General features: G+C 46.9%; 1 protein-coding gene and 1 long non-coding RNA gene across 10 annotated transcripts in view; one reads left to right on the top strand and one right to left on the bottom strand.

Moving 5' to 3' along the window:
- The window catches only part of LOC144822101 (uncharacterized), a 1,825,698-nt gene that overhangs the window by 1,543,073 nt on the left and 255,402 nt on the right, over positions 1–27,223 (bottom strand). The window lies entirely within an intron of this gene.
- WNT6 (Wnt family member 6) overlaps positions 1–27,223 on the top strand; it is a 657,721-nt gene that overhangs the window by 550,606 nt on the left and 79,892 nt on the right. The gene's annotated exons all lie outside the window — the stretch shown is intronic.

Below are 27,223 nucleotides of genomic sequence, written 5' to 3'. Positions count from 1 at the left end.
CACGACCATGTTCTTGCCCTTCCCTTCGGCCTTCAGCAGCGTATAGGATGCAGTTAAGGAGCTGAAAATGTAAGATGGGGTCAATTCTTTGATACAATCCAGAGTAAAAGGGTGCATTACTCCAATGGTGGCTACAGGACACATTGTATCTATCGCTAACTTGTCCCATTGCCTCCTGCGAAATATTACTAGCTAAGGAGGCAGCGCAGTAGTTTTATGTCTCTTGTCACTGTTATCAAACAAGTGACATTATATTACCAACCTCTCTATTTCTTTATCCATGTGCGCCCATCAAAATGACTGCCTGTTCCTATTTTTGGCTTTATTGAGACTCACTTGACCTTGATGAGCAGATTGGACAATCTCGTCCTTCAAACAATGTGGTGGGATTAATTTTGCTCAACTTCTTATTTCCCACTCACCTTCACTAAGTGTGTCTTTAAAATAGCTGTACTTCAAACATCACAACGTTTGGCCACTCTTCTCTGAACAATTTGCTAATGTTTGACAACTCCTCGTCATCTTTTACTGCTTGTTTCCACAATTCCCCCATTAGGGTTTCCATGTCTATGTATCTCATAGTTTAAACCCATCCCTGATCTTCGACTTCCATGCAAGTTTCAAGACTTATATGTCCATTAACTTAACCCTCAAACATGGCATTGCCAAATCCGTTATTGCTACCCAGCAAAAATTCTACCATGAAATTGAACAACTTAAAATTTGAAAACCAGCTTGCATTCCTTGAGGAAGTCATACCAGAACCTTTGGTGATCAACAGGTGAATCAAGGGCTTATGGTTGGTGCATGCCAAAAAAAAGTTGCACCCCACAAATAAGTCTTAAAATGTTTTGCTGCCCAGATTACGATCAAGGCCTCTCTTTCTATGACTGAGTACAGCCTCTTGGAATCAGACAACATGCATGATTTAGAAGCTATTATAACTTCTTCACCGTCTTGAACCATGGCTCAAAACAGCACTTAATGCAAAGGATTTGTCATTGAGAGTTACTATGGGTTTACAGGTAAAGTTAAAGCTGACCAAGGGTGGTGAATTAGCAATTTCTTGCTTTATATTTAACAAATTCCACCTGACTCTCATTGCTCCATTCACATTTTGATTTCTTCTTTAACAATTGATTTGATTTTATCAGAAAAGTCCAAACAAATTAGTCATAAAATACAAAAATGCCACAAAAGGATCTGAACTCACCCTTATTCACTGGAATGGCCACATTCATGATATTTTCAATCAATGTGTCTTTTGGTTTAAGTCCATTCATCAATTATATAAATATGTCATACTATTCAACTTACCATTTATGTATTTACTCTCAAGAACTTCACAACTCTATTTAATCTGTCAACATGCTCCAACTCGTGATTTGCAAAGATTAAATGGCATCTAGGAAACAGCAGACATCCTTAAACAAAGCCTGAATCGAGCTACCCGTAAAGAGGGATGATTACTCTTCTGTAAGGAACCTAATTGTCAATAGATTTGGTATCTTTTTGGATCTTAGGGAAGAAGCTATAACATCCAAGTATAAAAGGTTTTTTTTGCCCCAAAATAAGTTTCTTTAATTGCTTCAAGCATTTCGCAAGCAAAGCCAAATTATAACCAATAAAAGAAAGAAAGCACGGCTGACAAGGTTATGCACAAGTGCCTATGAAGTATGATATGAGTGTCAGAGTTCTGTGCACAAAACGTCCAGAGTGTGCCGTACCACCACTCTACTGCCAAGCAGATCCAAAAGTCATATACAAAAGAACGGTGCACCAGAGAAGAGAGTCCACAGCATCCAATTCGTTTTAAGTGATTATTTTATTGATTTTCCAATTTTTTTAAAAAGCAAACTCCTCAGCCAACGAGTTTCGTTCTCTAGGAACTTCGTCAGGGCTATATTATAAGGGAGGAAATTCCCTGTAAGTTAGTACAACGTGTAGAAGTTGAAATATTAACTGGTCGGCCACTGAATAAGAGGCAAGTAAATTTCCTTGACGATATTTGATGTATACTGCAAGTGAGTCTTATATTTAGGACCAACAAAGAAAAATGTCTCCCGTAGTGTAATACCTTGGGGGATAATTCTAGTGGTGGTCACTCGCTCGCAATCTCCACATTCGGGAAGTTAAGGAGTGAGTCTTAAATATAAGACTCGCTTGCAGTATACATCAAATATCGTCAAGGAAATTTACTTGCCTCTTATTCAGTGGCCGACCAGTTAATATTTCAACTTCTACACGTTGTACTAACTTACAGGGAATTTCCTCCCTTATAATATAGCCCTGACCAAATTATAACCACCCTCTTGTGTTTATAAATCTGGAAGAGAACAATATGCCCGAAAACCTTATAATACCGAAGCAGTGCAGTAAAGTACATTGCTTCCTATGATCAGCTAACATCTTGCCATCTGAAGCAAGTATATAAACTTACAAAATATCTACCCATACTTCCCAAGGGGTTTCTGGTTGCCCTGGGCTCGGTAGGTGGTGACGACATACAAGACATTTCAGGTTTTGAGCATTGACAATAACACAAATATCAGGGCAAAGTAAAAAACATTGAACTGAACTACTAATAGCTGTGCGAATTCAGTTGACCTAGGGCTTCCCATTAAATCTATAACTGTTCTGCGTGAGAAATTATGACCTTGTCCTGGCCAAGATCAGGAAGATGCTTTGACTTTGATCCAGAATCAGACACTTCCATACATCAAATTGCCCATTTTGCTTTTCCATCCTTTCTACCAGGACGCTTTTTGAGCATTTCCCCCTCACAAGTTGCTTTCATGTGTAGTAAATGGAAAGGAGTCCCATCAGAGTGCAGGGTTCTAAACCAAGGAACCTTTCGACTATATTATTTTATTATTATTATTATTAAAACCATTTATTAAGCGCCTGGTTACCCAAAACAGGGTGTCCCCGCGCTAGACACTATACAGAAAGCAAAGAGGACAGAGCAGGGGAGGGCCACAGAGCCAAAAGATTAGGCCTGAGGAAAGAGAAAAGTTTTGAGCTTTCTTCGAAACATACTCTCCGAGGGCTCCATCCGGAGACCAAGCGGGAGCTCATTCCAGTGTTTAGCCGCTAAAAATCTAAATGAGCGTCCGCCCATTCTGGCTTTAGTGATTTTCGGGAGTTTAAAAATCATTCTGCCAGCAGATCTAAGGTCTCTAGTGGGGCGGTGTATCGTCAGTAAATTTTGCAGATAGGCTGGGCCTTTGCCTAGAGCTATGCGATGAGCGTAGCAAAGAGATTTAAATTTGATACGCTCTCTTATCGGGAGCCAATGAAGTTTGACTAGGGCAGATTTCCCTGATGCTTTACGGGGAAGTTTGAGTACTAGGCGAGCTGCGGCATTCTGTGCACATTGTAGTTGATGTAATCCTTTTTGGCTCAACCCTAGCAACAGAACATTTCCGAAATCAAGGTGGGGGGTTACCAATGCGTGGACAATGGCCTTTCTCGAATTTATAGGTAAGAGGTCCAGAATTTTGCGAAGGACCTTCAATATGCCGAAACACTTGGTTGTGACTTTATTCACGTGGGTTTTGTAGGAGAGATCCGAGTCCATAGTAATGCCCAGATTGCGCACTGATTCTACCGGACTGGGGGGACTACCCAGTTCTTTGGGCCACCACAGGTGTGACCAAGCAGATACTGATTTCCCCACTACCAGCAGCTCAGTTTTGTCGCCATTAAGGCGAAGGCAGTTATGGTCCATCCAGGCTGCTACCGATGTAAGGCAACTCGAGAAGTTACTGGCCTCTTCTCTACACTCTGGAGTAAGTTTCAGCAACAGCTGGGTGTCGTCGGCATAGCTAACAATGCCTACCCCAAAACTCTCGACTATGCGGGCCAGGGGTGCCATATAAATGTTGAATAAAGTAGGGCTCAAGCTCGAGCCCTGAGGCACCCCATGGCCTACATTTCTGCGCGAGGATTTAAAAGGGGGGCAGTGCATTTGAAAGCTCCTATTGGTCAGGAAAGACTCCACCCAAGCCAAAGCTCGTCCCTTCACTCCAATGTCCACCAGCCGAGACAGCAGCGTTGAGTGCAGCACGGTGTCAAAAGCTGCACTAAGGTCTAATAAAACCAACGCTGCTGTCTCTCCCTCATCCACTATTCTCCTCAAGCCTTCGGTGGAAAAAAGCAGGGCTGATTCTGTGGAATGACCCGCTCTAAAACCTGATTGAGTGGAATGCAGGAGAGAATGTTGTTCCAGGTAGCTCATAAGCTGTTTATTCACCACCTTCTCCACGATTTTAGCACAGAAAGGGAGAAGCGAGATGGGACGGAGATTTTGAAACTGGGTGATATGGATGTTGGTTTTTTTTTTTAGAGGGATAACCTGGGCAGTCTTCCATACGTCTGGTACCTGGCATTCCTGAAAGGAGAGTGACACCAAGAGACTGATCTGATCTATTATAGTAGTCTCCAGTAGTCCTTTAAAGCGAGCAGGAGGACAGACATCGCTGGGTGAGCCAGATTGAATGCTGTTAGCAATACTTACTAGATCATGTTTTTCAGGTAAGACAAAAGAAGAGAGACATGGCATTTCTATAGAAGTGTTGCTGCCTTCTGCCTGGTTCGACAATTGAGTTACATTCTTTGGAAAGGTAGCGTGAATTTTATCAATTTTATGTATGAAAAAGTCTGCTATAGAGTCGCACAGCTTTTCTGAGCAGATGTCTTGTGTATTCAGTCTGGTAGGAACTGTAAGCTCTCTATAGATGGTAAATAGTTCTCTAGTTTGATTTTTGGCTGAATCGATTCTATTTTTAAGATAGCTGCTTTTTTCTGTTTTTAACAATTTTTTTATAAGTGTTGAGTTCCCTTTTATAATGAAGTTTGTCTTCAGGATTATACTGAGCTCTCCATTTACGTTCTAAGTTTTTACATCTCGACCTGGCTAGTTTAAGTGAAGCTGAGAACCACGGGGCAGTTTTCGAGTGCCTAGCAGGTGGCTGTGTGGTCCAAGGGGCTATCTCATCAAGTGCAGCAGTTACCCATGCTTCGTGTTTGTTCCAGGCTTCCTCCAGGGAGTTACTTTGAGAAGGTGGATTTTTTTGAAGTGCACATCTAAAGCCTTCAGGATTGAATTTATTCCATTTTCTGCGTCTCTCAAATGGAGGTTTCGAAGAGAACTCAACTGAAGGAGTTTTATCTGTTGTAAACGGAATGATGAGGTGGTCGGACCAGATTATTCTCACCGGAGTAGATACATTGATACCCTCCCAGTTAGCAAAAATGGGGTCAAGAAGGTTACCGTGTTGATGAGAAGGGGCAGTGGATTTGAGATTGAGGCCTAAAGATGTTAAGGCAGCAGTCACATCCTGTGCTTCCCTGTACGTCATGTCATTAAAATGGAGATTAAGGTCTCCTAGAATAATGAATTTTTTATAGCGGAGAGCTGCTTGCGTAACACACTCTAGAAGCTGGCTGCCAAACTGTCCCGCCGCCCCCGGTGGCCTGTATACCAGCAGCCCATGAATAACATCTCTAGGTCCTATAGTAATAGTGAATAGGCCACTTTCACTATTGGGTAAAATAGCCTTCACTAAAGTGCATTCAAGCTCAGCTTTGTACATGAGGGCGAGCCCCCCCCCCTCTTTGTTTGTGTCTATCAAGGCGGAGTAGACAGTACCCAGGAGGAGTGGCCTCAAGTGCCTCTGGAGACGAATCCTCGTCCATCCATGTTTCGGTAAGGTAAAGGACGTCACGGTTCTCTGCCAGTAGTAGGTCGTGTATTTCGACCCTACGCTTTCTTAACGACCTACAGTTTACTAGGGCCATTTTTACTTTAGGAATGTCTTTAGTAATTCCCCTAAGGAATGGGAGAGCCTGCTGACATATTCCGCACCTAGGCGGCAAAATATCTGCTTGAAGTGCGTGGGCGCATGTAGTGGACACACATGGGCGTAGTCGTAGTAGCTCTGCATGGGTGTAAGCTAGAGAGAGTCTAGATGGTACTAACCTATCAGGGGAGCCGGCCCCCTGCCCCGGCCTGCCGCGGACGGGCGCAGACGGGCTGGACTCTGGCGCGATTCCGGCGCTCCCGCTGAACGCGTCCGCTGCGCGGAGTCATGGCCGTTTGTTTATATACTGGTGGCTCAGTCCACCAAGGGAGGGGAGCCCTACCCAAGATGGCCGCCGCCATCACTCTGCCCGGAACCCAGCAGGATCAGCCCTAGTGTCAGCCCGACACTCTAGGGGGAGGTCTCATAGAAAAAGTAAGTGCCCAGAATATATGTGCAAATAGTAGTAAAATCACTATTAAAAATAGAGCCTACACCCTCAAATCGGTGAGGCACCACACAGCGCGAAAATCAGCGCGCTGGTGCAGGGGGGGGAAAGGACACACAGGGCAAATGACAGAAAGATTTAAAAATGCAATTAGCAGTGAAATAGACGCCCGCCCGGCTCAAGCCTCAGGCGCTTAATGCAGTATCTAAGCGAAACGGACGTTTTCGCTGTTTAAGTACTGGTGGCTCAGTCCACCAAGGGAGGGGAGCCCTACCCAAGATGGCCGCCGCCGTCACTCTGCCCGGAACCCAGCAGGATCAGCCCTAGTGTCAGCCCGACACTCTAGGGGGAGGTCTCATAGAAAAAGTAAGTGCCCAGAATATATGTGCAAATAGTAGTAAAATCACTATTAAAAATAGAGCCTACACCCTCAAATCGGTGAGGCACCACACAGCGCGAAAATCAGCGCGCTGGTGCAGGGGGGGGAAAGGACACACAGGGCAAATGACAGAAAGATTTAAAAATGCAATTAGCAGTGAAATAGACGCCCGCCCGGCTCAAGCCTCAGGCGCTTAATGCAGTATCTAAGCGAAACGGACGTTTTCGCTGTTTAAGTACTGGTGGCTCAGTCCACCAAGGGAGGGGAGCCCTACCCAAGATGGCCGCCGCCGTCACTCTGCCCGGAACCCAGCTGGATCAGCCCTAGTGTCAGCCCGACACTCTAGGGGGAGGTCTCATAGAAAAAGTAAGTGCCCAGAATATATGTGCAAATAGTAGTAAAATCACTATTAAAAATAGAGCCTACACCCTCAAATCGGTGAGGCACCACACAGCGCGAAAATCAGCGCGCTGGTGCATGGGGGGGAAAGGACCCACAGGGCAAATGACAGAAAGATTTAAAAATGCAATTAGCAGTGAAATAGACGCCCGCCCGGCTCAAGCCTCAGGTGCTTAATGCAGTATCTAAGCGAAACGGACGTTTTCGCTGTTTAAGTACTGGTGGCTCAGTCCACCAAGGGAGGGGAGCCCTACCCAAGATGGCCGCCGCTGTCACTCTGCCCGGAACCCAGCTGGATCAGCCCTAGTGTCAGCCCGACACTCTAGGGGGAGGTCTCATAGAAAAAGTAAGTGCCCAGAATATATGTGCAAATAGTAGTAAAATCACTATTAAAAATAGAGCCTACACCCTCAAATCGGTGAGGCACCACACAGCGCGAAAATCAGCGCGCTGGTGCAGGGGGGGGAAAGGACACACAGGGCAAATGACAGAAAGGTAAGGGAGGAGTGAAACCTTGTTAGTATCAGAAGAAAAACTAAGACTTAACTGGTTGATACCTCGCCCTGTCTTGACTGCTGGAGGATTTCTTTTCTCATCTGGTTTTAAAGCGTCAAGGCATCTTCTCTGAGGGTGTTCAGCACTTTATAAGTGTATACTTGAATTGATATGTAGAAATTAGAAGTTACACACACCAATAGGTAAACCAATAACAATGAAATAAACCAGAGTCACATAATTGGTCTATGGTATAACAAGCACTGACAAAGCCAACAAGTTTAACTTTTATATCCAGCATGCATACATGCAGACAGGCAATTAATATCTATGCATACTGAAATAGATGCCAGATACAGTCAAATATGCAGAAGCAGACAGAGCAACCGACCTAGAGACACAACTGCATACGCGGAACGACATGCTTAAAGACATTTGCACATAGACCGGCAAACAGGCACCACCGTGCACCCATAAACATAGAAGGACCGCCATGCAGTCACCTATATACACAGACCTAGAGGCACATTTTGACATGTTGGTTGTATGTGCAGCACTTTATTGTGCAGCAAGGCCCTCACAAGCAGCTAGATGTGACTAGAAATGAAAAGGAGAAAACAAGAGGGTACACGAGGGAAGTGCCTTCTTAATGGTATACTGTTCCCCAAAAGAGAAACGTGGGTCTCACAACTAGTGCCCCAGGGATCCTGATGGGGCAAGTGTAAAGTTTCCATGAAAGAAAAAGCATAAATCCAGTAAAAGGTAGAAGCTGTTTAATGGATAAGGCACAGTACTGCTCAGACCAAATCCAGGAGCATAATGAATAGGGGTTCCAGTTCTAAATGAAATCACAACTAACTGCAAGGCGGTGCCAGGGTTAAAAGTATACAGGGAAATTAAAGGGGAAGGAACAATAATAGAAAATAAAATATAGCAATGTAACAGGCAATGTAACACATTTCTCTCCTTAGGGAAATTTACGAAGAAATATTAACAAATGTTACCGTCTTGAGTAACAATACTGTTGCGATTAACTTTGATAATTTTAATGGGTCTACCAAATTTCATCTAACCCTTAGTAGAACACCAGGCTTTCGTATCCTCACCCATTCTCCGACCACAAAATGGGGTACTTTAACTTTCATGCGGAGATCATGAACAATAGTTACTTACCTGTAAACAGGTGGTTCTCCAGTATTGGTGTCTTTCATAGATTCACATGCCTGAATCATTCCCCGTCGTCGGAGTAGGAGTCTCACGGTATATAAAAAAAGCAATAAAATGCCATAAAATATATAGCAGATAACAGAAATACCAAACCAGGAAGTAAGTAGCCCCAGCTACAGTAGAAAAAACTTCCACCCTCGTGACTATCTAAGTCATTATGTGTTAGTCCAAACTGCAGCCAATCAGGCGACAGCACCCACCGGAATGTTCTCCCCAGAGGCTCAGGCTCTCAGATTTTCTCGCACAGGAGTGAAGTCCCATGCTATTCGAGAGAGTCTCTGGGGGAAGGCGGGCGGGTTGCATGTGAATCTATGAAAGACACCAATACTGGAGAACCACCTGTTTACAGGTAAGTAACTATTGTTCTTCTCCAGTATTAGGGGTGTCTTTCATAGATTCACATGCCTGAATCAGAATAGTAAGCAGTACTCACATTATAACGCTCGTAGACGTCAGAATATCATGTATGCATATAATTAAATATACCCATGTATATAGTAAAGGAGACATGCATAACAGTAATCAACATGTTCTGAGCAAACGTCTAAAGAGCATAAATGAGGAGGTGGAAACAGAGGCTCACCTTATTTGAAAAGATTGCGAAGCACTGCTCTCCCAACCGAAGCATCTGCATCATCTGCCGAGTCCAGACAGTAGTGTCTAGTAAAGGTGTGCCTGCTAGACCACGTGGCAGCTCTGCAGATCTGTCGAAGTGGCACACCAGCAAAAAGGGCAGTGGAAGAGCTAACTGCCCTGGTTGAATGTGCTCTTGGCAAGGCTTGTAAGGGCCTACCAGCCTGTTGGTGACAAAGTCCAATCGTAGAGGAGACCCATCTAGCAATGGTCTGTTTTGAAACAGCACAACCCCGGCGTTGCCGGCCATAAGCCACGAACAGTTGGTCTGTCTTGCGGATGGCCGAAGTTCTGGAGAGATAAAATCGAAGGCATCTTCTAATGTCTAAAGAATGCAGTGCTTTCTCAGCCGTAGACTGTGGGTTAGGAAAGAATGTTTTAAGGACAACAGGTTCATAAAGATGAAAGTCCAGTGGTACTTTAGGCATGTATGTGGGATTAGTGCGCAATACCACTGAGTCCGTGGTGAATTGAAGGAAAGGTGCCTTAGATGTAAACGCCTGAATATCGCTGACCCTCCTAGCAGATGTCAAAGCCAGGAGCAACGATACTTTCCATGTCAGAAATTTCAGGTCCACCTTATGAATCGGTTCAAAGGGGTGTCGCATGAGCTGAGATAGGACGATGTTCAGATGCCATGCCGGAGGAGGTTTTCGGACCGGCGGAAACATGCGAAATAAGCCCTTGAAAAATTGTTGGATGATCCGTACAGAGAACAGGGAGTTTGATCCATCTTGGCGAAACCTAGAGATGGCTGCTAGGAAGACCTTAAGAGTAGAGTGCGCCAAACCCAGTCTGGCTAGATGCAGAAAGAAAGGAAGGATTTGTTCTGGTGTTGCTTGAATGGGATGTAAGTCATTAGCTTGGCACCATGCACAGAACCGTTTCCACTTGAGTTTGTATGTTTTGATCGTGGATGGAGCTCTGGCTTTTGCAAGCACCTCCTGACAATCTTGTGGAATGTTTAGGTGTGCAAATTCCATGTGTTGAGGAGCCAAGCTGACAATTTCAGCGAGTTCGGGTCCGGATGGTATACCCTGCCTTGCTGGGTGGATAGAAGCTGCGGAATGCGTGGTAGTGGTATAGGGTTGCATTCCGAGAGAAGGAGTAGTTCGGGGAACCAGTATTGTCTGGGCCATCGAGGAGCAATTAAGATCAACCGGCATGGCTGTTTCTTCATTTTCCTGATAACTTTCGGGATCAGAGGTATCGGTGGAAAGGCGTACGCGAATATTTGATTCCAGTTCAGCGAAAGGGCATCCCCACACGAGTCCTTGTGGGGAACCCAGCTTGCAAAGAATGGGCATTTCCGGTTCTGGAAGGTTGCAAACAAGTCCAAGTCCGGATGCCCCCACATCTGAAAGATGCGACGTAGAGATGGGAGATGAAGTTCCCACTCGTGAGTGCAGCCCCCGGACCTGCTGAGAGAGTCCGCCAATACATTCGCAATCCCCGGAACGTGGACCGCTGACAGATGAATATCGTGAGTCAAGGCCCAACTCCATATTTCTTGTGCTTGTTGAGATAGTCGGACTGATCTGGTCCCGCCCTGTTTGTTTAGATAATACATGCAGGTGGTGTTGTCTGTCCGTATCAAGACTGTGGCACCTTGCAGAGTCGCTTGAAAGGACTTCAGGGCTAAAAATATGGCGTGTAACTCTAACCGGTTGATGTGCCATTTCATTTGGACCTGGTTCCACTTCCCGCTGACCGTCATGCCTTGGAGGTGTGCACCCCAGCCTGTCATTGATGCATCGGTCGTCACTATGAACCTGGGAACTTCCGTGAGGAAGGAGCATCCCACTTGTAAGTTGGATCGGTGGGTCCACCATGCGATTGCTTGTCGCATGCGAGGTGTAATGTGGAGGATATCTTCGAAAGATCCTGTGGCTTGGATCCATTGGCGACTGAGTTCCTCCTGTAAGGGTCTCATCCGAAGACGGCAGTTGGGAGTGAGCAGAATGCAGGAAGAAAGCATTCCGAGGAATGACTTGAATATGCGTACTGAAACGCACTTTCTTAGTGACAATGTCGTCGCGAGTCGTTGAATCTTGACTTGTCTTTCTTCTGAAATGAATACTTGGGCAAGGTTGGTGTCCAGTGTCGCTCCTAAGAAGTCCTTTCTCGTTGTAGGTGTGAGACGAGACTTCTCGAAGTTGATTGAGAAACCTAGGTTCTGCATCAGAGACAAAGTTTTTTGAACGTGATCTTGAGCCGTGTCGAAAGAACTGGCCTTGATAAGGCAGTCGTCCAGGTATGGATAAATTTGAATCGATTGCAACCGAAGATGGGCCGCTACTGGGGCCAGCATCTTCGTAAACACTCTGGGGGCTGAACGCAGGCCAAATGGGAGGACCTTGAACTGGAAGTCCCTGCCAGCCACTCTGAACCTGAGAAACTTCCGATGCCGTGGGAAAATCGGTACGTGGAAGTATGCATCTTGAAGGTCGAGTGTTGCCAAAAACTCTCCCGCCGAAAGAAATTGGAGGATTTCCTGAAGTGTTAGCATCCTGAATGTGAGTTTCTTCAGAAACTTGTTCAATGCTCGCAAGTCGAGGATGGGGCGCCACTCTCCTGACTTCTTGCGAACAAGGAAAAATCTTGAGTAGAAGCCTCGTCCCCTCTGATGATGAGGCACTCTTTCGATTGCCCCTTTCCGGATCATGGTGTTGATCTGGACGAATAGCTCCTTGAGGTGCGCTGGATCGGGTCCTTTTGGGGGGCAATTTGGGGGGATTTTTACGAATTCTAAAATGTGTCCTCTGGCTACTACATCCAGGACCCATTTGTCTGTAGTAATTTCGGACCAATTTAAGTAGTGTTGGGATATTTGTCCTCCAATTTGGTTCGGGTTGGCACAAAGTGGTGGCAGGATGCGTGCCTCATTTCTTGTTGTCTCTTCCTCGATAATTAGATTTTCCTCGAGGTTGAGAGTAATTTCCTCTCTTTTGTCCATAGGTTTGTTGCCGGTAAGGCTGAAATCTTTGGTTTCCCTGGGTGGAGGAATAAGAGCGTTGTTGGGCGTATCCTCCTCTATTATTGAAATTCCCCCTTCCTCTTGTGCCACGAAAGGAAGATTTCCGGTACTGAAGGGTACCCAGTGAACGTGCTGTTTCAGTGTCTTTCTTTATTGCCTCCAGGGCCTCATCAACATGTTTGCCGAATAGTGACTCTCCATCAAAAGGCATGTCAATGATTCTGTTTTGAACCTCCTGCCTAAAGGAGGTTGCTCGTAACCATCCTTGCCGTCTAAGAACAGCTGCACCCGCAAGCTGTCGAAAGGCAGTGGCAGCAACGTCCACAGCAGCGTCAATCATCTCCGAGGAGACACACTCTCCTTCCTGAAGGATTTTCTTGGCCTCAGTGCGATCAGGCTCGGGGAGCTTGTCCATGTACGGTGAGATGTCCGACCACATCTGTCTATCGTATCTCCCTAAAATGGCGAGGGAGTTTGCGGCCCGGATGGTCGTGGCTGCAATGGTAGAAACCTTCTTGCCAATGGAATCAAGGCGTCTCCCATCCTTGTCTGGAGGAACAGAGACCTGAGACGTAGGGTTGGAAGATCTCTTCTGCGCTGCCTGTGCCACCACAGAATCGGCTTTAGCTTGCCCGACAAGGCATGCTGGAGAAGTAGTAGGCGCCCTATATTTTTTATCTACTCTAGGGAGCACTGCTGGTAAGGAATTCGGCTTGGCCATGATCTTAAGACCCTCCTTCCAGATAAAATCTATAATTGGAATGGTCCAACTCTGCTTATGAGGGGTAGATTTAAAATCATACAAAAAGCAGTCTTCTTGTTTAGCTTCCATGGTTATTAGAAACCTCCTAGTTGCTCTATCCATGATCTTGTGAAATGAGGCAACGTCCACGGGTGGGGACTCAGAAACAGTAGGCTCCGCCGGAGAGGGTGTGTTCGCATTGTAATCCTCATACTCCGACGATTCAGAGGCTTCATTCAGCTCTCCTTCTTCCTGATCCTCCTGTTCCGAGAGCTCCTCTTCTCGTGGCTGAGGAGATGAAACTGGTGACGTAGGCAACGTTGAGCGACTGTCCTCCAACGCATTAGAAGCCCTTGGTCGTGTCCGCGGAGAGAGGGAAGGCCTTCCCTGCGGCAAAGGTGTAGACATCACTGAGTCACCAGACTCAGAAGGTGGGAAACGTCTATAATAGTCACTGAGCATGTACTGCAAGTTGCGGAATAAATCTTCAGGCAGTTGCCTATCAGTGTCAGGTCTGTCAGCCCGCGGAGCAGGCTGAACGTCCTCCATGTTATCCTCAACATCTTCCTGAACTTTAATATGGAGTTCGGATGGACTTCTAGCTGGCCCAAAATTTTCGTCTTCATAGGATCCCTCCTCATCTGAATCCAAAAGCTTGTCAGGCACCACAATGGTAGTAGAAATAGAGTCCACAGTAGCTCTCTTTTTTAATAAAGTAGCAGTAGTCGCAGGAGATGGCAATGGAATCCCTGCTGTCTGCGCAGACCAAACCTGCAAAGTAGTGCAGCTTGAAAGAGGCGGCGTCAACGGGACGTCTGTATACTGCTGACAGTGCTGTCTCGTCGACGGAATCGTCGTCGACGGGGTCGTCGACGGGGTCGTAGACAGTAGCTTCGTCGACGAGTGCTTTGCCGTCGACGAGGATCTCTTCGTCGACGAGGTCGTCGACGGTGGTGTCGTCGTCGAGGCCGTCGACGGTGGTTTCGTCGTCGAGGCCGTCGACGGTGGTTTCGTCGTCGAGGCCGTCGACGGTGGTTTCGTCGTCGAGGCCGTCGACGGTGGCTTCGTCGTCGAGACCGTCGACGGTGGCTTCGTCGTCGAAGTCGTCGACGGTGGCTTCGCCGTCGCCGTCGACGGGGGCTTCGCCGTCGTCGTCGACGGGGGCATCGTCGACGGAGTCTTCGTCGTCGACGAGGATTTTACCGTCGACGGGAGGGCCGTCGACGTCGATGTTCTCGTCGACGGTGCCAATTTTATCGTCGACGGGGATCTCAAAGATGAAGATGACAAAATCGTCGACGGTACCTTGGCCATCGTCGTCGGGGCAACTGTAGACGACGAGATAGGCCTAATCTGGACATGAACCAGTGTAGGCGAAGAAGCTGAAGACATGACAAGTGTAGGCTTCGGTGAGGAGAAAGTCATAGTGCAGGTGGTAGAAGTGGCCACATGAGAAGAAACACAGTCCTTCCTTGACGTTGAAATTGTCAATGGCAACTGAGGAGGCACAGATTTAGAAGATTTCTTAGGCACTGTCTTAGTCCCAGACTTCTTAGAGGGCGTAGAATCCCCTTTGGAAAGTGGGATAACTTTACTTGAAGAACTAGGCCCAGGAGCATCCTGGGAAGATTTAGACTTCTTAACCACCTTCGCCCTCAGAGATGAAACATCAGTTTCAGCCTTCCTCTTAGTTGATAGAAATGAAGAGCCGGAACCACAACTTCCTACCTCAGAGACAGGGTCATCCTTGTTCTTTAGTCTATTGAGCCACAATAGAAGGCGCCCTTCTCTATCCTTGATGGTCTTGGAGGGGAAAGTCCGGCAGATCTTGCACTCCTTCACCTCATGATCAGGATAAAGACAATACAAACATTTCTTGTGGGGGTCCTCCTTGAAAAGTCTTGGCTTCCCACAAGAGTCACAGGCTCTAAACAGGGATTTAGATGAAGACATCTGTGAAAGTTGAAGAAATTAGAGATATAGAAGAAAAAACTGAGCAGAGCTCAGGGAGACTCCCTTCACACAACGTGCGGTAGAAAATCTGAGAGCCTGAGCCTCTGGGGAGAACATTCCGGTGGGTGCTGTCGCCTGATTGGCTGCAGTTTGGACTAACACATAATGACTTAGATAGTCACGAGGGTGGAAGTTTTTTCTACTGTAGCTGGGGCTACTTACTTCCTGGTTTGGTATTTCTGTTATCTGCTATATATTTTATGGCATTTTATTGCTTTTTTTATATACCGTGAGACTCCTACTCCGACGACGGGGAATGATTCAGGCATGTGAATCTATGAAAGACACCCCTAATACTGGAGAAAATAAAGTTCACTTCTCTGCTGTTTCTCTTCCACTTTGTGGGCTATATACTTCTGATTGATTTCCGAGGTATGATTTTCTATGGCCTTTTTAAACCACCAAGGGCACAAATTGGAAACTGGTTCCCTTCCCTTGAGCAAACGAAAAGGAGAAATTTCAGTAGTTGAGTGGGGAGTTATACAGTACAACCACAACTTCTCCCTCAATTTATCCTTCCACCGAAAACCAATATTCCATGCCCAAAATAATGCCCTGTTTGAGAACTCTGTTGTATCTTTCTACTTGGCCATTCCCTGTGGTTCGTACAAAGCTGTCGTAACATGACGAATATTTAAGAATCTAAGAAAATCAGTCATCTCATGAGACTTTATTTGTACACCATTATCTGCGATGAGAACCTCAGGGTAATCTTGACGGGCAAACATGTCTTTTAAGAACAAAATGACACTCTCAGAAAGAGCATGAGGGATGAACTTCACCTCAGGCCACTTGGAGTGGTAATCCACCATTACCAAAGCAAACCTACAGTCCTGAGGCAAAAAATTAAAAGTACATGCTATGTCCAGACCCACCTTTTGCCATGGGTTAGCTGACCATTGAATGGGAATGATAGGGTATGGATCACATTTAAGCATCTTCTCACTGCTCACACATTCAGGACACTCTCTCACCATCCAGTGAACATATCTGTCCAAACCAGGCCAACAAAAGACGGATCTGATAAGTCTTTTCATAGAGGACATTCCCAAATGGCTCTTATGGCTCACAGATAAAATATGACTACGAAGAGACAAGAGTGGGATGCGCCTTCCTTGTCTAAAAATTAGGTCACCCTCTAAGTCATTAGAGATCTTCCAAAAAGGTGATAGGTCAACTGAAACTTCATTTTTTGAGGGCCATCCGATTCTAGTATAATTGATAACTTCTTGTAAAAGGTCATCCTCACTCATGGCCTTTTTCCACATTTCATCAGAAATGGAATAACATTTCCTGGATACGACCTCAGAAATGTCAGAAACAACTTTTTCATCTTCACACACATCACTGGTATTGTAGGGAAGTCTGGATAAACAGTCTGCGGTAACATTGATTTTGCCTGGAACGTACTCAACTGCAAAACTGTACTCTTGAAAACGGGACATTAATCTGGCTATGCGGGCAGTGGCATTAAGACCCCCTCAAGGTGACAAAATAGAAACCAAAGGCTTGTGATCTGTCTGTAAAACAAATTGCGCACCCCAAATGTTATTGCGGAAATATTCCACACCCCAGACACATGCCAACACCCCAGACACATGCCTCTCAATTACAGAGTAACGCCTCTCAGTAAGTTTAAGTGTGCGGGAGGCATATGCAACATTCCACTCTTCTTTTCCCGCATGTTGGGATAACACACACCCCAGACCATATAGGCTAGCGTCAACAGTGAGTATACAAGTATTCCCTATACAATAAGGTTTCAGGGTGGAAGCAGCTATCATTTCTGCTTTGATACTTTCAAAAGCTTCCTGTTGCTTTTCCCCCCAAAGAAATTCAGCATTTTTCCTTGTTAGGTCTCTTAAGGGTTCCATTTTGGATGCAAAATTCATAATAAATTTGCTGTAGTATTCACAGAGACCTGAAAAGGAAAGAAGTTTGTCTTTAGAGTCAGCAGCTGGTGCCTTTAAAATATCATCATGAGGGATTTTTTGGGAACCACCCCCTCTTTGGACAGCATATGTCCAAGATATGCAACAGACTCTTGAAACAGTTTGCATTTACTCTTCTTAAGAGTTTGTCCATATTAACGCATACATTCCTGAGATGTTCCGTGTGTGTTTTCATGTCCAGAGAGAAAATAAGGATGTCATCCTGGAAGCACTTCACACACAACTGCATGTCCTTACGAAGATGACACATGGACCTCTGGAACACAGAGGCCGCTGATGCCAATCCAAAAGGCATCCTTTTAAATTGGAAGAGACCTTGGGGGGTGATAAAGGAAGTCATATGGCGTGACTCCTCGGCCAGTTCAATTGGATGGTACGCGGACCTAAGATCCAGAGTGGAGAATATCGTGGCTCTTCCAAGCATGCTTACCACCTCGTTGATATTAGGCGACAGATGGCAATCGACCAGAATATTAGCATTTAGGGCTCTGAGGTCAATGCATAGCCTCAATGATTTGTCGAGTTTGCGTGCCAACAAAATCGGAGAAACCCATGCAGAAGATTCCACCTCTTCATTAACACCCTCATCTGATATCTCCTTTAAGGCTTTCCCCAATTCTTACCTCACGTTAATAAGAACATTCCTGAGTTTCTGTCTAAAAGGGGACGCTCCTTGCTTAAGCTTAATTAAATTAGTAAAACCCTTGAGCTTGCCTAAGGACTCAGAAAATACTTCCGGAAATTCTTTTCCAATGATACCAGGATCAACACTTACTCTACCACCATGACAGGTTCTTAGCTGCGGGGATTGAGAATGATCCCTAGTCGCCATTGGACCCTTCAATCCAATACGTTAACTCCCTTCTTGGCCACATACAATTTAATTAAAGAAGACCTTTCCTTAAAATTAATGTCTGAAGCAATGTACCCCATAAGGTCAATAGTGGACCCATCAAAACCTTGAGCTATGATGTCAGGGGGGCACAGACTCCTCGTGGACATACTATTACCAAATGTTTCACTGAAATAATTTTCTGTAACAATTGACCAAGGTGACCCTGAATCTGCCATAAGTTCCAAGTTTTCATTTAAGAATTGAACAACACACTTGGGTGAACTCAAAGTCTCCCCTTCGAGAGCGCATATATTGACTAAAGAAACTACAATACCTCTCTCCCATACAGAGTCGTCATTAAAAGGCTGAGTACATCTTACAAAGGAAACTTCACTAGTCTTAGTGGGAAAACTTCTACCTTTGTTAATGGTTCTCTTCCTGTCATCCCTCCAGGCTCTGGCAAAATGTCCAAGTCTACCACACTTGATACATTGATACATTCTGTTCCTTTAGCAGGATAAAACTTAAATGAAGCCACCTGGTTGGTACTACCACATCTATAACATATTACACTCCTGTCAGCACTTTTTCCTACCAGGGAAGTTTTGGAAAGTTATTGGTGGAACTATTCATGGCACAAACCTCATCAATACTTTTGTTACTCTTATCACCTTTAGCATTGACATCCTCAATGGTTTTCATCCATCTTTCGGATTGTTCAAATGCTTTCGCAGTGGCTATGGTGTCGTGTAAGTTAGGATATCCTAGATCCCACAATTGCTCTTGTGTTTTTTTGCTTTTAACATTCACAATTATTTGATCTCTAATCATTTTATCAGCAATGACTTCAAAATTGCAAAACATTACAAAGCTTCTAAGAGCAGTTAAAAAAATCATCAAAAGATTCCGAATCCCTTTGTGATCTGGGATATAATTTATGTTTATGGGGAGGAGCTACGTCTGAGACCAAGATTGCCGTGTGAGTGAGCAGCTCTGCCGGACCTGACGCTCTACACTGACATCCTGACCTTCATCCTGGGGCACTGACCCAGCCGCCTGTTTGCGGAAGGTGCGCAATGCAATACATCTAGGTGACTCCCAACTCGCTGTGACATCGAGGGCCGGAGTTCCACCACTCGACAGTCTGGGCCTGTTCGTTTCCTGGAGCCTGGGGCTCGATTTCGCTGTGGGGCAGGCCACAAAGTGAACAAGACCCGGGGCCGAAACCGGAAGTCGCTGGTCGGGCCCGGGTGTCAACCCGCCTTCAATCGCGTCGTGAGAGGAGGTGGTGCGGCGGGGGAGCAGGCTGTTGTGAGGGCCCCCTGCCCGGAGAAACAGTAAGCGCTCCGGTGACGGCACCGCACAAGCAGCGCAGGAGAGATTACTGCCCTGGGGGCGGTCGGCAGCACTGTTGTGCGGATTGCCCCTGACGGTGTCGGACTGTTGGCGGGGCCCGCCTGCATTGCCCTGAGGGGGGGGGCGACAGCAGAGTGTCATTCTGCCTTTCTCGAGGCAGCTGAGGATTACTGCGGGTGGTGACGGCGGTGCAGCGGGGGCCTCCCGGCAGCCGGCTCTTCGGGGGCGGGACCCCTGCTGCACCGCTGTGTTGGAACCTCAAATGGTGAAATGTACTCCTCGGGGGAGGGGCGGGGGGGCATACTGCAAGGGCACGATTACACCATCAGATGGTGCTGTTCGGGACCCCTGTCTGCGATCCAGAATCGAACATTGGCCCGATGCTTGAGGGGGGTCTGAGGTTGACCCCAGGGTGCCCATGCGAGAGGGATACGAGATGTCGAGCCGGCCTTTCTACCCCTTTCCTTCGGAGCGGCTGTCTGGTGAAGAACTGGTTGAGGCTTCCTGGCCCTGCGGCTGGCCCGGCTGTTTCTCGGCGGTCCTTCGCTCCTATGTGACTGTGACCTCTGTGTTGAGCTTCTTCGGAGCCACGTGCTGGTGCTCTGGCTGAGTGGGTGTGCGGACAGGTCACTTAGTGTCATCCAGTGGTGACTGGTGCGGCGGCGTCGCGCCCGGTGGAGCGGGGGGGGGGGCCGCAGGCTCCAGAGAAGATTTGCAGATGGCGACTAAACTCGGTGTTGATAAGCAGCATTCCAGATCCTCCAAGGGGTCTCGTCACATCCAGACCAACAAGCTGGACCACTACATGATGCCTAGAGGGTCTCTGCCGGAGTAGAGGAGAGTTCAAGCGACAGGAGGAGATTCCACTGGTCCTCCGCCTGAGCCGACACTGCTTGACGTGATGGCAGCCATCTATAGCGTCAAGTCACGCCTCGGACAAAAGATGGGAGTTGCTGGACAATAAACTAGGTACTGTAACCATCGAGGTCAATCTCATCCGGGCCAACCTCACCTAGGCCAGTGAAAAAGTTAAGTCGCTGGACATTAAAACCACCAGCTTAACAGATGATGTGGCATTGCTCCAACAGGAGGAGCGGGATCTCAAGGCTTCTAGTGACCTTATAAATCGGAAACTGGATGAGTATGAAGGGAGAGCCCGGCGAAACAATGTTCGCATCATTGGTGTCCCAGAGAATGCCGAAGGCCCGGCCCCGGACCTGTTCGTCGAAGGAATCATCCTTAATCATCTTAAGCTCAAGGGACTGGATAATTTCTTCACGATTGAGCAAGCACATAGGGTGCCGGGCGGAGGCCAAAACGTGGAGCCCCCCCCCTCGTCCGATTAGTGCAAGGGTGTTGAACTACAGGGACAGAGACGCTATCCTGCAGGCTTACAGATCGGGGGGTCCTCTGAAATATGAAAATGCCAATCTTACCTTCTTTCCTGACTTCACGCAAGCTGTCCAGAAGCAGCGCCAGGGTTTCCTTGGAGTGAAGAGGAGACTCAGAGACTGAGGGTTGAAATATGCTATGATGTACCCAGCCCGGCTGAGGGTTGAGGTCAAAGGGAGAGCCTGGTTTTTCGATAATCCGGAAGTGGCTTCAGACTGGTTGGAGAGACTTCCCCCGGCTGGGCCTGAGGGGCAAGATTGAGATGGTGGCGACGGCCCGCAGGAGCAGGAATGACAGACGCTGCAGTTGTTTGGGACATTTGAGACTGTCAGGTAGTGGGTTTTACCCATGGGCTTACTTCCGATCGGATCCTTGAGAGAGAGAGCTGCTTTAGGCGCAGGGTGGGGTCATTCTGGGGTCATTCTGGGTAGGGGGATACGGGGTCCTGACATCCTCCTCTGTTCTACTTTTAGTTAGTCAGTAGTTTAGAATATGGGGCGACAGGCACACTGCCAGTTGGGGTTAGGCGGAAGCCATGAGTAGGGGTGCAGGGAGGGGGGAGGGGTTTGGGAGTGATGTTTGAGAGATGTTATTTCCTTTTCTTTTTCTATCTCGCATCAAGAGACAAAGCTATGATTGTATTGTAGCTGTACCGTTTAAATGCCATGTGCTAGAAGGGGATCGGGGATAACTGGGCTTAGTTGGAATGTGAATGGCCTTGGGGATAAAATAAAAAGGGGAATGGTGAACCAGTTAATTAGACGACACTCCCCAGATGTAGTGCTAATTCAGGAGACTCATCTTATAGGTAGTCGCTGCATGGCCCTGCACAGAAGGTGTTATAAGTGGGTTGCACATGCTGGGTTTACCACGGGGTCTAGGGGAGTCGGCATTTTGATAAATAACTAATTTCCCCTTAACATCCAGGCCACGTGTCGAAACCAGCGAGGCCGCTATATCGGAGTATCAGGGCAGTGGCAGGGGAATATAGTTACTTTTATGTCCATCCATGTCCCGCCTGGTCTTCAAGCGGACACATTTTGGGACCTGGGCACAATTTTCCTAACTTTGCCGCTAGGCCTCCTTGTGATGGGGAGAGGGACTTCAACACAGCGGTGGATGGGGAAATAGACAGGCACCCGGCCCGAACACTAAGACCGGCGCAGAGATGGCTCCCCGAATTTCTAGAAACAACAGGGCTTGTCGACGGGTGGAGGATAAGTAATCCGAGTGTGGTACACTATACCCATGTGTCTGCCGCGCATCACAGCCTGTCTAGAACAGATTATATACTGTTACCAGCAGCCCAGGCCGCTTCGGTGCAGGAGGTGCGGCACCTGGGAAGAGGAGTTTCCGACCACTCCCCGATTTGGCTCTGGGTGGAAACGGGCCAACCTGATGTAGGAAGGGTAGCCCCAATTAATGCGTGGCACTTGAAAGACCCCGCCACCAAGAAGGAAGTCGCTAAAATCATGGAAAGATATTTCCAAGAGAATAGTGGTACAGTGGACTCGGCACAGATCCTGTGGGAAGCCTATAAAACTGTTATCCGTGGGGAGGTAGTGTCTCTGGTCACCGGGAAAAAGAAGAAACGACAGGCGGAAATGGAGAGGGTAGGGACGGAGGTGACGAGGTTGGAAGCAGAGGTATCTAGGACAGCAACCCCAGAAGGTATGCACCGGTTAAAGTTGTGCCAGGACGACTATAGGGACCTCGAGGGATAGGGCAAGAGCGCAGAACAATGAGACTCAAAGCAGATTCTTCGAACACGGAGATAAAGCCGGCAAACTAATAGCGTGGCTCGAGAAGGGCGAGTGGGCGTTGCGGTTTGTACCAGGGTTACAGGGGGGAAACTTCACTATGATAAGGGACCCGCAGGCAGTGGCGGACAAATTCTCGGAATACTATAGGGGGTATACACCTCGACCGGGAAATACTCGGAGGCAGATAATATAGCAATGATCAAGGACATCCAGATGCCCGCACTATCAGATGACAGCCGGGAATACTTAGATTCCCTATTCACTAATGATGAGGTGGCACAGGCCATCAGAGGAGTGCACACGGGAAAGGCCACGGGCCCGAACGGATTCCCTATAGAACTTTATAAACTGAGTGCTAACAAATTAGCTCCCTTTGTTCGGTCCATGTTTGTAGAGAGTAGAGAGAGGGGTCAGCTCCCGTATGACCAGCGGGTGGCGAATATTGTGGTCATCCACAAAGCGGGTAAGCCCAGGACACTCTGCTCATCCTATAGGCCTATCTCGTTACTAAATGCTGAACCTAAAGTCCTGGCGAAGTTGCTGGCGACGCGACTTGTCAAAGTCATCACTACCTTGGTACATCCGGACTAATCCGGCTTCATGCAGCATCGGAATACGGCTCTTAACCTGCGCAGGTTACACAGAGTATTAGGCAGGACCCCAACAATCCAGGAACCAGCGGGACTGGTGTCGCTCAATGCCACTATGGCATTTGATAGGGTTGAGTGGCTTGAGTACTTGTTTGCAGTATTGGGGAAGATGGGCTTAGGACCAGAGTTCATTAATTGGGTGCGTCTATTGTATGCCAACCCCCTCGCTGGAGTGGTGGTAAATAATCGCAAGTCTGCTGGCTTTCCCCTTGGCAGAGACACGAGGCAGGGGTGCCCCTTGTCCCCGCTCCTGTTTGCTTTAGCGTTGGAGCCGTTGACGGCATGGGTTCGGTGGGACCGGTAGATCCGAGGAATGCGGTGGACGCTGGATTAGGAGGATAAAATCTCATTATACGCCGATAATATCCAGCTTTATCTCACCAATCCAAGGGGCTCCTTGGTATGTTTTCTGGATGTGCCTGCCATATTCGGGAGGTACTCCGGGTTTGCAATCAACTGGTCGAAATCAGTGCTCTTTGTCCTTAGAGGCGATCCGCCGGTGATCACGGAAACCTGCCCAATACAAATTGAACCGATAGGGTTTCGGTACCTCGGTATTTATGTCACGCTTGACCCGAAATTACGATATGCTAACAACTTGGGCTCTCTATGGCTCGATTTAAGGGGGACGTGGCGCGATGGCGGGCACTTCCGCTCTCCCTCCTGGGCAGAGCAGTGCTCTTCAAGATGATGGCTCTTCCCCGATTCCTATAAGCGCTCCAGAATGCGATGGACCCCGTACCGGCGTCCTAGTTCAGAAAAATAGAGGCCCTCCAGAGACAGCGTCTTTGGGATGGTAAGCCCTGTATAGCCTTCTCCGAGCTCACCCTCCCCTGGTATGATGGGGGGGATACATTTGCCGGACCTATTGAAATATTACTGGGCCTCCTAGTTGGCAGCGGTGAATCACGTCATATACGGACCCCCAGTGGAACCCGGGTATGCTATGGACCGCTGGCAAGTGCCGGGGTTGACTTCACCAGGGCACTGTATGCCAGACCTGGCCGGGTTCCCCTCGCAAGACCCACGGCTCATGCAGTAGAGGTGTGGCACGTGCCCAATAGGCACCTCAAGTGGGAGGGGAAACTAACACTCGCCACCCCATTATGGAACTCAGAGAGATTAGGAAGTTTATGGAAGTCCAAAAGATTCGATAAGTGGGAACTCATTGGGATCACACAGATCAAAGACGTCTGGGGGAAAGACACAGTTCACACGTTTGATTCCCTCAAGCAGCAATACCACATTCATGATAGGGAGCACTACCGTTATCTCCAGATCAGGCACACCCTACTTACGCACCTCCCCAGAGGCACGCCACTTTCTGGTGCTTCCCCTCTTGAAGACCGGGTGTTAGATGGTCAACTCCAAGAGAAGACCATCTCCTTATATATAAAAAAAACTCATGGTACTAATTGGGACACAATGGAGTGCAGATGGGGTGGAGTTAGACGACGAGGAATGGCAGGAGGCGATCTCCATTCCACGTATACTGGCTATACAGATGAGGCTCAGATTAGTGCAGCTAAAGATTCTTCACAGTTTGTATGTCACAGGGCCTCGTCTGGTTCGAATGGTTAGAGTAGAGAGTGGGGAATGTCGCAGGGGGTGCGGAGAACTTGGAACTTTCATACATATTTTGTGGCACTGTAGGGAGGTACAGGCTTATTGGGTAGAGATCCACAATAGGCTGCGGGATGTCCTGGGGGTGGAGCTACGGCCAGAGGCTCGTAGGTGTATTTTAAGTGTTTGGGAACCCACGGATTTGTGTGTGTATATAAGAGACAATAGGTAACGTTAGCATGTATGGTAGCCAAGCGTAACATTGCTCAGCTGTGGAGAGCTAGGCAGCCACCCCGGTTGGGAAAGTGGGCGGAGTACATGGATTGCTGCATGTTCAGAGAGAGGTCGGTCTACGTTTTAAGAGGTTGTCCTCAAAAGTGGGGTAAGGTCTGGGCGGACTGGAATCGGTACAGTGGAGACATCTGTACACCCCTGATCTGTCTGGAAAATGCGGATGCGCATGAGTCCCTGTGATCCCTTTACCACCATCTTGTATGTATTGTTTGAAGTATGGATCTGTATATTGGACAAATGTGAAATTGGCCAAGTCACCTGATGTCTTTCTTTGTTGAATTGTTAATAAAAAGACTTTATAAAAAAAATAAAAAAAATATATTTATTCAAAGCTATGCTGGTGGTGGGCTTAAAAGTTGTTTCCATACGTAATAGAGCTTCATCAAAAGTGCTGAGTTCACCTTGCACCACTGGAAGAGTTCTGAAAATGGCTTGACCCTCAGACCCTAAACAATAAAGGTGAATATTTTTTTACCTTTCATTTCCCATCCTATCTCCATCAATGGGTTTCATATAAGTTAAACATTCCTCCTTCCATCTCGACCAAAGAATAGGAGGATTACCTTTAGATTGAAGAAACTTGACAGGAGGTTCAAACTGCATGGTAAGATATCAATACTAGCTATCCACTTATGCAATTACAGGAATTACAGTATAACAACAGTAAAATAAGAGCACTATATAGTCATTTATATCAGAAGAAATAATTATTTAAATAATTACAGGTAGCTGTGCACATCAGCGTGGTGTGCAGATGTCGTTAATAAATGAAATTTGTGCACAATAAAGTAACATAACCATCAGTACCTTTAGTTAGCCGTGCGCATTGGAGCAATATTAGTGTAGGTTCCGATATCCTAATTGCCTGTAATTTATTATCAGCAATTGACTATCAATGTGCTGTCGTGTGCATCGACGCTGACGGAAATAGAGGAATTCTCAGAGTAAATTATGCACAGTCGTGTGCATTCAGTTGAATAGAGAAATGCAAAATGGTGCCACACAGCGGTGACGCAAACACGTCAATGCACCACGATGCACGATGATGCTGTCGCGTTGAAAAGGTTGAAGGAGAAGAAGTGTCTCTTCGTGTTTAGGTAACAGCAACTCCTTTGTCGCCTTGGTACAGAAGCGGAGAGCGCCATTCACGTCGTCCTCACTAGGCAACGAATAGTAGGAATCTCGAGGGCACTTCTTCTGTTCTCCCCTTGACAACCAGGTAAGTTGAAGCCAAGGTGCTCGCTTAGCTCGCTTAGACAATGACGTGGCTGGAGCAACTGCAGGTTACATAAAAGTTGAAGTAGAGCAAAGGGGATGCCAAAAGAGGTAAAAATCAGTTTCTTGGTAACGAAAATCTCTGCGTAGTCGATGAAAAAACGATGGTGGATAATAAAACAATAGTAACCACATATAGTCGGAAATGTTCCACACCAAGTTAACGCTCAAGCGAAATTTCAAAACTGATAATTCCAAAATAAGTTGTACCGCTCCTGTGCCCTAAGAAGTAGCAGGTATGCTGTAACTTGCTGCAAGTGTAAAGTTTCCATGAAAGAAGAAGCAAAAATCCAGTAAAAGGTAGAATCTGCCTAATGTATAGGGCACAGTACTGCTCAGTCCGAATCCAGGAGCAGAATGAATAGGGATTCCAGTTCTAAATGAAATCACAACTAACTGCAAGGCAGGTGCCAGGGTTAAAAGTATAAGGGGAAATTAAAGGGGAAGGAACAATAATAGAAAAGGAAATACAGCAATGTAACAGGCAATTACTTTGTTACCAACCCCATCAGGAACATGTCATGTATCCACCAGAGACTTTTTATTTGGAAAAAACTGGTGAGAATGAGGAATTATCAGGGGAATTGGACCTCAAATTACCCATTATACATGAATTCCATATTTCACATAGGTTTCTCATGGATCATGTAGGAATCCCTTTTAATTGCCCTTCTGAATTTAATGGGACCACAATATCATTAAACTCAGTAGGTACGGAATTAATACTTCCTATAGTGAGGTCATTAGTCTTTAGCTGACCAACAGTGGCTTCCAGAAAAGGAGGAAAGGGGAAAGGAGAACTGGCGGCAGAAGAATGAAGGGAAGAGAGAAGAAGGAAAGGCGTGTACATCTAGGAGGGGCAAACAGTGCCAGGAACTGGGCCATGTAGGAACATTAGAAATATAAGACTGTTAGCGAGATGCAAGAGCAAGAACAGGGAGAGCCAGGCTCCCATGTCCACAAACCACTACACACGAGCAGATACACAGACAATGAAAACACAGGCATGCATACATTCTTAGCAGA

This window comes from Lissotriton helveticus, chromosome 3_1, assembly GCF_964261635.1.
Source record: "Lissotriton helveticus chromosome 3_1, aLisHel1.1, whole genome shotgun sequence".
NCBI classification, from domain to species: Eukaryota; Metazoa; Chordata; class Amphibia; order Caudata; family Salamandridae; genus Lissotriton; species Lissotriton helveticus.
The sequence above is the reverse complement of the archived record's forward strand: the minus strand, read 5'-3'. Positions and strand labels throughout refer to the sequence as shown.